We start from the raw sequence: 9,403 nt of genomic DNA on the forward strand, positions 1-9,403 counted from the left end.
GAATTTTCTTATTCATCTGTCCAGATTCAGCACTTTACAACCTTCTAGCTCTCTTGCTGGACCTCAGTTTCAACACAGCAGCATCAGCTCTACAATCTCTCTTGGCCCCTTTCTTCTGCACTAAAACAAGGCTTATTTTATCAGCTCTTTAGCAAGGTCCTTGAGTTCAAAGGAAAGTTGATTTTTAGGAAGTTCCTCCAAGACCTTAGGCTGGTTGATTTAGTTCACCCCAAGTCATCTTTTTCAAGTCCCATGCCAGATCAGCTTATTATTGTTTTTTCACAATAGCCAGTCATTTCTGAGGTTCTCTCCTTACCTTTCTTGCTCTTTCCTTTAACATTTTTTGCCCTTCATACTCAGGTAGCTTCATCTCTCTACTGTCCTTAAACTAATTTGTTTGTTCTTTCATTGTTCCATCCCTCTCTGTCCTGCATTGGCATTAATCCCTCCTCCCTCCCATTGCCCCCTAGCACCTTTCTTCATGCCCTCTTCTAATAGGGCGGTTGTTTGCATTTGGTATCCTGCCAATAAATTATAATTTCTTTAAAGCCAAATGAGGTTTACTCAAGCTGTATATTCTGTGTCTCCTAGAAAAATACTTCTCATTTTACACACAACAAATGCTCAATAAATGTTAAATGCCTTATAGGATTTTAGGACTATAAAGAATCTCAGCAAACATCTAATCTGGCTTCCTCATTACACAGAGAGAAAGCCGAGACCCAGTAAAGTTCATTTATTTGCCAGGATGGTTTCTGCTTTAAACAAATATTGTGTGTGTGTGTGTGTGTGTGTGTGTGTGTGTGTGTGTGTGTGTGTGTAAAGCTCAGCTAGTGAGGAAATAGGTGCTCTCTGGCTATACCATTCATAGATTTGTATGAACACTGGCTTCCCTGTTAGGCTGTTAACTAACTTCCAGAAGCCAACGACTTTTCCTTTCTCTTCCTTCCTCCTTTCCTTTCTTTCTTTTTCCCTTTTATCCACAACACTTAAGCTATGCATAGCAATGACAAAAATAAAAATATGTTAATGAATAAAGAAGATAAATGGCTATTATAAGGGATCTTCTTTAAAATCTTTGTGAGAAAGATGTTGAGGACAGTGTGCAAACACAATACTGGTAAAGTCTGCTAAAAAAATAAGGCGAGCTCTTTCCGCCATCTTTCTGTGCCTCCATAATGACATGCGTGACTGTCCTGGCTGATGCAGTTAGGAGTATCAACAATGCTGAAAAGAGGGGGAAACACTAGGCTCTTTTTTAAAAATTATTTTATTTATTTATTTTTAGAGAAATGAGAATGGAGGAAGAAAGAGAGGGAGAGAAACGTTGATTGGTTGCCTCTTGCATGCCCCTAACCAGGGGACCACAATCCAGGCATGTACCCTGACTGGGAATCAAACCAGTGACCTTTAAGGTTAGCAGGAATATGCTCACCTCACTGAGCCACACCAGTCACAGCAAACACCAGGTTCTTATCATGCCATGCTCCAAAGTCATCATCCCATTTCTAACTGTGGTGATGAAGCATGATTACCTTGGCGAATTTCAAACAATTGATAACCACAGAGCTGGAAAAATTGTTGTGAACCTCACAGGCAGGTTAAATAGGTGTGGAGTAATCAGCCCAAGATTTGATGTACAACTCAAAGACCTAGAAAAGTGGCAGAACAACCTGCTTCTGTCCTGTCACTTTGGTTTCATTGTACTGACAACCTCAGTGGGCATGATGGATTATGAAGAAGTAAGATGAAAACACGCAGGAGGGAAAATCCTGGGATTCTTTTTCTAAGGATGTAATAAATATGTGCAAATAAAATGCCTCAATGGGCAAAAAATAAGGCACACAGATTGAGTTTACCTTTCAGTTTAATGATGTCTTGCATGCATTCAATGCTTGGTAAATGTCCATTGAATTAGATTGGGAAAACAGGAAATTCATCTTTTAATTTAACCTTCAGAAGTTATCTTTTAAACTCTGTTTCAAGTGTTAGGTGTTTTAGACATAAATTAAGCTTATAATCCTATCAAAGCTGTTGGAGATAGCTTTTATTCAAGCAGCATGCTGAGGTTGAATGCCAGATTGATCTTAGCATTCTTAAGAACTCTGTTTTCTCTTAAGGCTAATTTTTTTTTCCCAAGGCACTGCCTCCTATATAGGAAACACAACCTAAAAAATATTTGTTTCCTTTTAGTGAACCCAAAATATGACTGGAGACACATATTGAGAGACTTTCTATCAACCTTGAAAAACCAAACCTCCAAAAACTTTCTGGATCTGAACTAACCGACAGGCAGATTTTTCCACATCTCTCCTTTTGATGTACTTCCAAAGAGCGAACATCTTGATCCAAAGAGCTGTAGATTCGGTGTTCTCCTGTTTGGTCCATCCCAGGAGTCCATCCAGCTCTCACACTCTGGCATCCAGGCCCTTCTCAATGAAACAAATCGAGGCAGACTCTTTGCTAAATTTAAGCACTGTTTCTCCCTGTCTTCTAATGACTTTCCCACACAAGAGAGGTTGTCTATCTTCATCTGTAGAATGGAAGTGACAGTTCTTTCCTGCCTTCACAGGGGGCTTTTCTGACTTGGCAGATCGCTGTGCAGAACTCTCTGTCATGGGCATCTGAGCCTGAGTTTGCTCTGACGTCAACTGCATTTTTTCATTCCTTAGCCATTCATGCATATAGTCATTATTTCCTTTTCTGTTTCGAACTGCATTTTTTCATTTCTTAGCCATTCATGCATCTAGTTGTTATTTCCTTTTGTGTCTGGAACTGTTTTATCTTTATAAGATTTGTCCCAGGTCCTAATTTTAATTGTTTTTTGCTATGTTTCTGTTGATTTAGGGTTGTCATTTCTTTTTTTAAAGAAAAGATTTCTCTGTAGAGAGATGGGAAGGGAGGGAGACAGAGAGGGAGAAAAACATGGACGTGTGAGAGATACAGCAGTCAGTTGCCTCTCATTTGTGCCCCGACCAGAGACTGAACATACAACCCAGGCATGTGCCCTGACCAGGAATCAAACCAGTGACCTTTTTGCTTTGTGGGATGACACCCAACAAACTGAGCCATACCAGTCAAGGCTAAGGTTATAAATTCTCTGTTATCTTTTTTCTTTTCATTTTAGGCAAGTCTGGCCAAATACACATCCCAGATACTACAGGTCTTGGAGTGAAAATAAACAAGTTTCATGTCAAACATAGTCTTCATGGGCTGTGTGGCCATGGGCAAGTAACTTGGCTTTCCTGAACCTCAGTTTCCTCATCTTTAAAAATGAAATGTTCTCACCTAATGAAGTTGTTATAAGTATCCAATTGATTAAGTTATACAATTGTGCTTTGAAATGATAAAACACAATCCAGTGTTTAGTTATTATAAGATAATAAGGACTGGTGGGAAAATAGTAGGTACCAAACAGAAGTTAGCAACTCGCACAGCAACGCTAATACTTGGCTGATTTTCTGTATCAGGGACAAGAGTTGCTACCTACACTAAAACACTGGCAATAAATATGTTTGCACGTGATAATTTCAGAGTTGGCAAGTGTTACTAAGAAAAACTCCAACATCATGGGTCCTAGCATGGTAGTGTCTGTGGGGTGGAGGTGTGGGGAGCAGCAGGGTGGGGTGATTAAAGAAGGGTAATAAGCTGACATCTGAACTAAGACCCGATGGATGAGAAATAAAAAATCAACATACAAAGAGGTTTGTAAGTTGGGCTGAGGCAGAAAAGTCTTGGAATGTTTTAGAAACAAGAAGAAATTCAGTGTTATTGTAGTGCAGTAAGTATCTTAATCTGTTCGGACTGCTGTAACAGAAAACCGTAGACTGGGAGGCTTATAAACAATAGGCAGTTACTTCTCACAGTTCTGAGGGCTGGGGAGTCCAAGAACAAGGTGCAGGCAGGTTCAGTGTCTGGTGAGAGCTTGCCTCCTGGTCTGTAAATGGTATCTTCTCATTGTGTCCACACATGGCAGAAGGGACAAGGGAGCTCTCTGGAGTCTCTTTTATAAGGTCATGATTTCCATTCATGAGGACTCCACCCTCATGACCTCATCACATCCCCAAAGCCCCACCCCCAAATACTGTTACATTGGAGGAACAGGTTTGAATATATGAATTTGAGGGGAACCCATTTTCAGTATATAGCAGTAAGAAAGAAAGAGAGAGAGAGGTATGATATAAAAATGGAAAGTTTGGTTGGGTCAGATCATATTGGACCTCGTAGATAGTAGAAAGACCTTGAACTGGATGTAAATGCAGGATGTGAGGCTATATCACACCATGAGTCTTCCTCTACTTATAGTGAATGAGCCAACTGCATGTATTTAAACTCTGAGAGTTTTTTTCTTTTTCTTTTCTTTCTTTTTTTTTTTTTTTTTTTGCTGGCTCTTAAAGCCACCTTCTCTTTTATCCCTCATATGTTTCTGAACTACTTTCTAGGTCTACAACACAATAGCGCCTTCAAAAAGACAGCTGTCAAAATTTATTGCGATTTATGGAATGATGTCTAAATAAACAATAAATATTCTTTTTTTGATTCACTGGGGACAGATTCTCCTGCTCTACTCCATAATTGTTGATCTCTTGGCTTATTTTTCACTTAAGCCAACAAGATTTCCTGGGATTGCTTTTGTCATAATATGACTAATCCTACTGAGCTCCAGCTCTGTAGCAGGCATGCTATCTCACATAAGCTTCCTAAAACTCTTGAGCTATAAGACCTAGTATTATTTCCATTTTATATTGAAAAAACTGGACATTTGCTCAAGGTCATAAAAGTAGGTAGGAGCTGATCTAAGACCTTTTAAATGTGAAGTCTGAAAAATGCCCTTTAAAGTAAAAACTGCATTGCTATTTTATAGTTCGAAAGAATCCTTCCATCTACTCTGTCCCATGTCATGATAAACTGGTGGAAGAAGCGAGATGTGTGGGAAAAAATCAGGCAGCTCCATGACTTGAAGGGAGCTTGCACGGGGAAACGAGGAGTGTGCCTGAGACATCCACCTTGGGAATTAAACTAGACTCCCGGTAGCTTCCCAGGCCCTGCTTCCTGCTACCTTTTACTTCTGCAAGGTTCTGACCCTGGTCTCAGGCCACCTTTCTGATTGCTGTTTTTCAGCTGGCATCTTGTTGTGTTTTCATCTTCATTCACAGCCATCAGCTTTGCCTTTTGCCCTCTATCATGCCCTCCTCTCCTCAACTCCCTCCCCCCAAGCCCTACCTCTTGACCTGGATACATTGCATCTCATGGTGAAGCCATGATAAAACCTTAACCCTCAAATTGGGCCTGTTACCAAGGAGAAACACTAACTAATGAAATGAACCCTAAACAGTTTAAAGGTAACAGGGGCGGGATCGAGTTAATCCAGGAAATCAGATCTGGGCTTCAAACAGAAAGAGCACTGATTTTATGGGGTGGCACAAGTTCATGCCTCCAACTTGGTGAAGAGACTTGGTTATAAGGTCAACACCACAGCCGATACTCTTTCATGGACGAGTGTCCACTGTACCAAATTTTGTGTCATTGTGTTTGTCCCTTTCTAGCTCTCACTTAGTTTATAATATAGCGCCTCTGTTTTGCTCTTCCAACTTGTCTGCTGCTTAGCTAACTATCTCCAAACAGTCCGCTCTGCTTCCATGACTCTCATTAGCGCTCTCCTTCCCTGAAATGTCTACCTTCTGAGTCTCCTAATAACCTCCACTTGGCACAGTCCTGTGATAGCCACGCAGAGTTGTTACCCTCAAAGCCATTGCTGTTTGATAACATCCCTCACCCACTCTTGGCTCCTGGAGGACTGGTTCAGACAGATCCTACAATTCTAAAGATCTCAAAATATAAAAGTAATGAGGACATGAATTTGGGATCAAAACACTGGCAATTTAAGTGTAATAAATGTTCTTCAGGTTAGTCAGACAAAGTGCCTAGCACTTTGGGTATTAAATTGTGTCCTGAGCCACACATTTGCTAGAAGGTAGAAAGAAAGATTAGGACTTCTAGACTAATTGCCTTACTCGTTTCCTTTGAAAAAATAAAATTTTTAATAGATGAAGATGCGTACGTATAATTCAAACTTTTGTCATCGTCCGTGTCGTCCTCTGAGAAGTTTACATTCTTTAGTACTTGTCTCTAAACTGGGAACTGGGCTCTAAATGGAAACTGGGAAATGAGCTGCTGGAATTGAGACCTAGGATCTGGCTGGGATCCAAAAGTAAAAACACATGTTAGGTGTTGTGACAGAACTTTAGAATAGGAGAGTGAGTAAACTTTTGGAAATAAGAAAACAGAAAATACTTGACACCTTCTTGTTTTTCCTTGATTTTTTTTCATATTCTTACTTTTGAGTAATTACTCATGAACAGCAGGTCAAAAACAATTCAGCCATTGACTTAAGTATAAGCAGCAGGAAGGTTAAAAGAATTAGTCTTGTTCCTCAGGATTGCATTCATACTTGCTCTTGGCTCAATATTTACAATTAAATATTTAAGTTGCTGGTGCTCTCTTGAAAGAGTTACTATCACAGTTTCCCCTATATATGTAAGTCAATGAATTTGACCTTTTAGAAGAAACTGTTGGTGTGGGCCCTTCCAGTGGGCCAAGATGTGATGCAGAGTTCTGAACTCAGGCACTAGAAAGTAGTACAGCCGCCTTTGCTTTAAATAAGAGAAGGCAAAATAAAGAAGGGAGGATTGTGTGTTAGAAAGAACGAAATGAATATATAATAACAATATTTACATTTAGTTATTTCCTGCTATGAGTCAGGCACTATGTTAGGTTCTTTTATGTATTATTTCATAGAACGAGATTTGTTTTTATATACGAGAAAAGAGGTTTCTCTTAAATGATGGAGCCAGGATTTAAGGCTAAGTTATTTCATGCATTCACTGACATATTTAGTCGATCCATTATTTATTGAATGCCTAAAGTATGACAGCATTGGGGGAATAGCAGCAAACAAAGTCCCTGCACCCAAAGAGGGTGTGTGCACTCTGCTTCTTTTTATTCCCCTTGAAGCTGACCCGGTTGCTGTTATACCCACATTCCCTCACCTTTCACTTCTGTGTACATTGGCTTGAGTTCCAGTGGAATCACCTGCATTTCTTTCCTTAAGGACTTTATTTTGCCTTCTCTTTGCCACTTGGTTAATGACTCTGGGAGCGACCCTCAACCCATGACTGAGTGGTGTTGGTAGGTAAAGAGCTCAGTACTCTCCCCCCTTGGCTGGGATAACCCTGAGGTGTGTGTTTCCCATTAGTGCTAGGGTAGCCCTGGCAGAAGCAAGCTGCACTTGTCCAGGGCTGCAGCTGGCTTGATAACACACGTGAGTGGACTCTCTTCCTTTCATTGTCTCCTTTGCCTCCTTTCCTGTATTTTCTTTACTTCCCATATAAACTACTTGCATTTGAATTTTTGTCTTTGAGTCTGCTTCTGGGGAAAGCCAAACCAAGATAATCACCATTAAGGGGAATACTTACTGAGTGAAAGTCAGAACCTAAAGTTTAATGTAGATCTGTTTGCAAAGTGTATGGTCTTTTCTACTCCACTGTGGAACTCAAGCAGAAGAAATGCCAGTGTCTTAGACGTCATTTTTTCTTAGGTGCTAAGAAGTTTCCCAGATCTGAAGTTTTGCACCTCTCTTTCAACTTCCACGCTCTCACAGAGGAGCTTGCCTTTCTCTTTTTCTCCCGTAAATGTATTGATGAGCTACACTCTTTATCATCACTTCTTTTTTCACTCCCAGTCAAGCACCAGGAGAGTTTCCTCTCCACGCTGAGAGGAGGATCCAGTCTCTCTTTTGTTCCATAGGTTCTTTTATTCTATAGGCTTTGTGGGTTAGTGGGTAAGGGAAATGTGACCCCCTGGGCAGGATAGAGAAAATTATATCTGATCCTTTTGGGGCCCTCTGAGCACAGTTTCTTTTCTAGAACTTTATTTATGTTGTTTCTTTGCTTTCTCAGTTCCTACTGTAAATAGAGCACAAGAATAAAGTAAATAATACATTATTTTATAGTTAAGAATATTTGGCAGGATAGCATGGCAGTGGTATGAAGTTTGGTACCTAAGCAAGCAATAAAATGTAACATAATTTCCAACCCTTTGCAGCCTCAAAATAACAGAACAACTTTTCAATGCTAAAATGTGGTTTCCTTGTATAACTTGTACCACTGCCAAATTCAATACAAGAGGCTTCTTTTCTTTTGGAGCTGTTTCCGCACAATGTGAATATTCTTTGACTCACTATGTTGTCTTTTTCCAATTTCCTTGTTTTTTGCTTGAGTTCACAGAAGACTGACAAACAGTAGCCTCGTGTGACAGCCATTAGTCTGCCTTAAACCTCAACTTGATCTTGAATGGATAGAGTAATGAATAGATTTTATGTAATTTAATTGATGTTGTCAGCTATATGAATTTGTTAGCTCAGGGGAAACTAGGCTGCTGGTCCCTGTTTTTCTAAATCCATATTTGATTATAATAGTGTAAAGGACAATGTTCTCTCTTTCAGTTAAAGCACTCTTATAGCAGTCTGAACTCTGAATAATGCAGCAATAAACATATACTCTCTTTAAAAAGAGAAGGCAAGGAAGGTAAGTATTTGCTTCTTTGGATTAGTGGGAATTGACAAGCATTTTTAAAATTGTGTGTGTGTGTGTGTGTGAGCACAGGGAGGGGCATTCCATCATCGAGAGGGAGGCCTTGGCAAGTCGGTGTTCATGTCAACCTCGTGGCATTGACTGCTGACCACATGCGTGCCTCCACTAGCCCCAGGGGCCTGTGGCATAGAATGTGGATTCAGAAAACAGTAGGGAATAAAACTGCCTCCTATTTCCTCGTCTCTCTCACACAAGGGAAAAGATGCATTCTTCTCAGTCTAAACTCCTTGATTTGTCCTATTCATGCTATCATTTCATGGAGATTAAAAATATGCCTTTCCATACATTGCTGGTGGGAATGTAAAACGGTGCAGCCACTTTGGAAAAACAGATGGAAGTTTCTTAAAATGTTAGACATAGAGTTACCACATCACCCAACAATTCTAAATATATGCCCAGGAGAAAAGACAACATATGTCTATGCAAAAACACACTCACATATTCAATAGCCACATTATTCACAATAGCCACAAAGTTGAAAAAATCCAAATGCCCATCAACTGGATACACAAAACACGGTAATGGAATACTATTTGGCAATTCAAGGGAACTGAATACTCATTCATGGTAAAACATGAATTAACCTCAAAAATGTTATGCTCACTTTAAGAAGTCAGACACAAAAAGACCCCCACATGTCATGTAATTCCATGTATATGAGCTGTCCAGAAGGGACAAATCTATAGAGACAGAAAGTAGATTAATCATTGTCTAAGGTTGGGAATGGAGTCTGGCAGACGATAAGTGGGTCC

General features: G+C 39.9%; 1 pseudogene; it reads left to right on the top strand.

Moving 5' to 3' along the window:
• The first annotated feature begins 1,178 nt into the window (after window positions 1–1,178).
• LOC129085413 (40S ribosomal protein S15a-like) lies at window positions 1,179–1,790 on the top strand (annotated as a pseudogene).
• Window positions 1,791–9,403: the final 7,613 nt, after the last annotated feature.

This window comes from Pteronotus mesoamericanus, unplaced genomic scaffold (assembly GCF_021234165.1).
Source record: "Pteronotus mesoamericanus isolate MK-2021 breed Mesoamerican mustached bat unplaced genomic scaffold, CSHL_Meso_final contig_130, whole genome shotgun sequence".
Taxonomy (NCBI): Eukaryota; Metazoa; Chordata; class Mammalia; order Chiroptera; family Mormoopidae; genus Pteronotus; species Pteronotus mesoamericanus.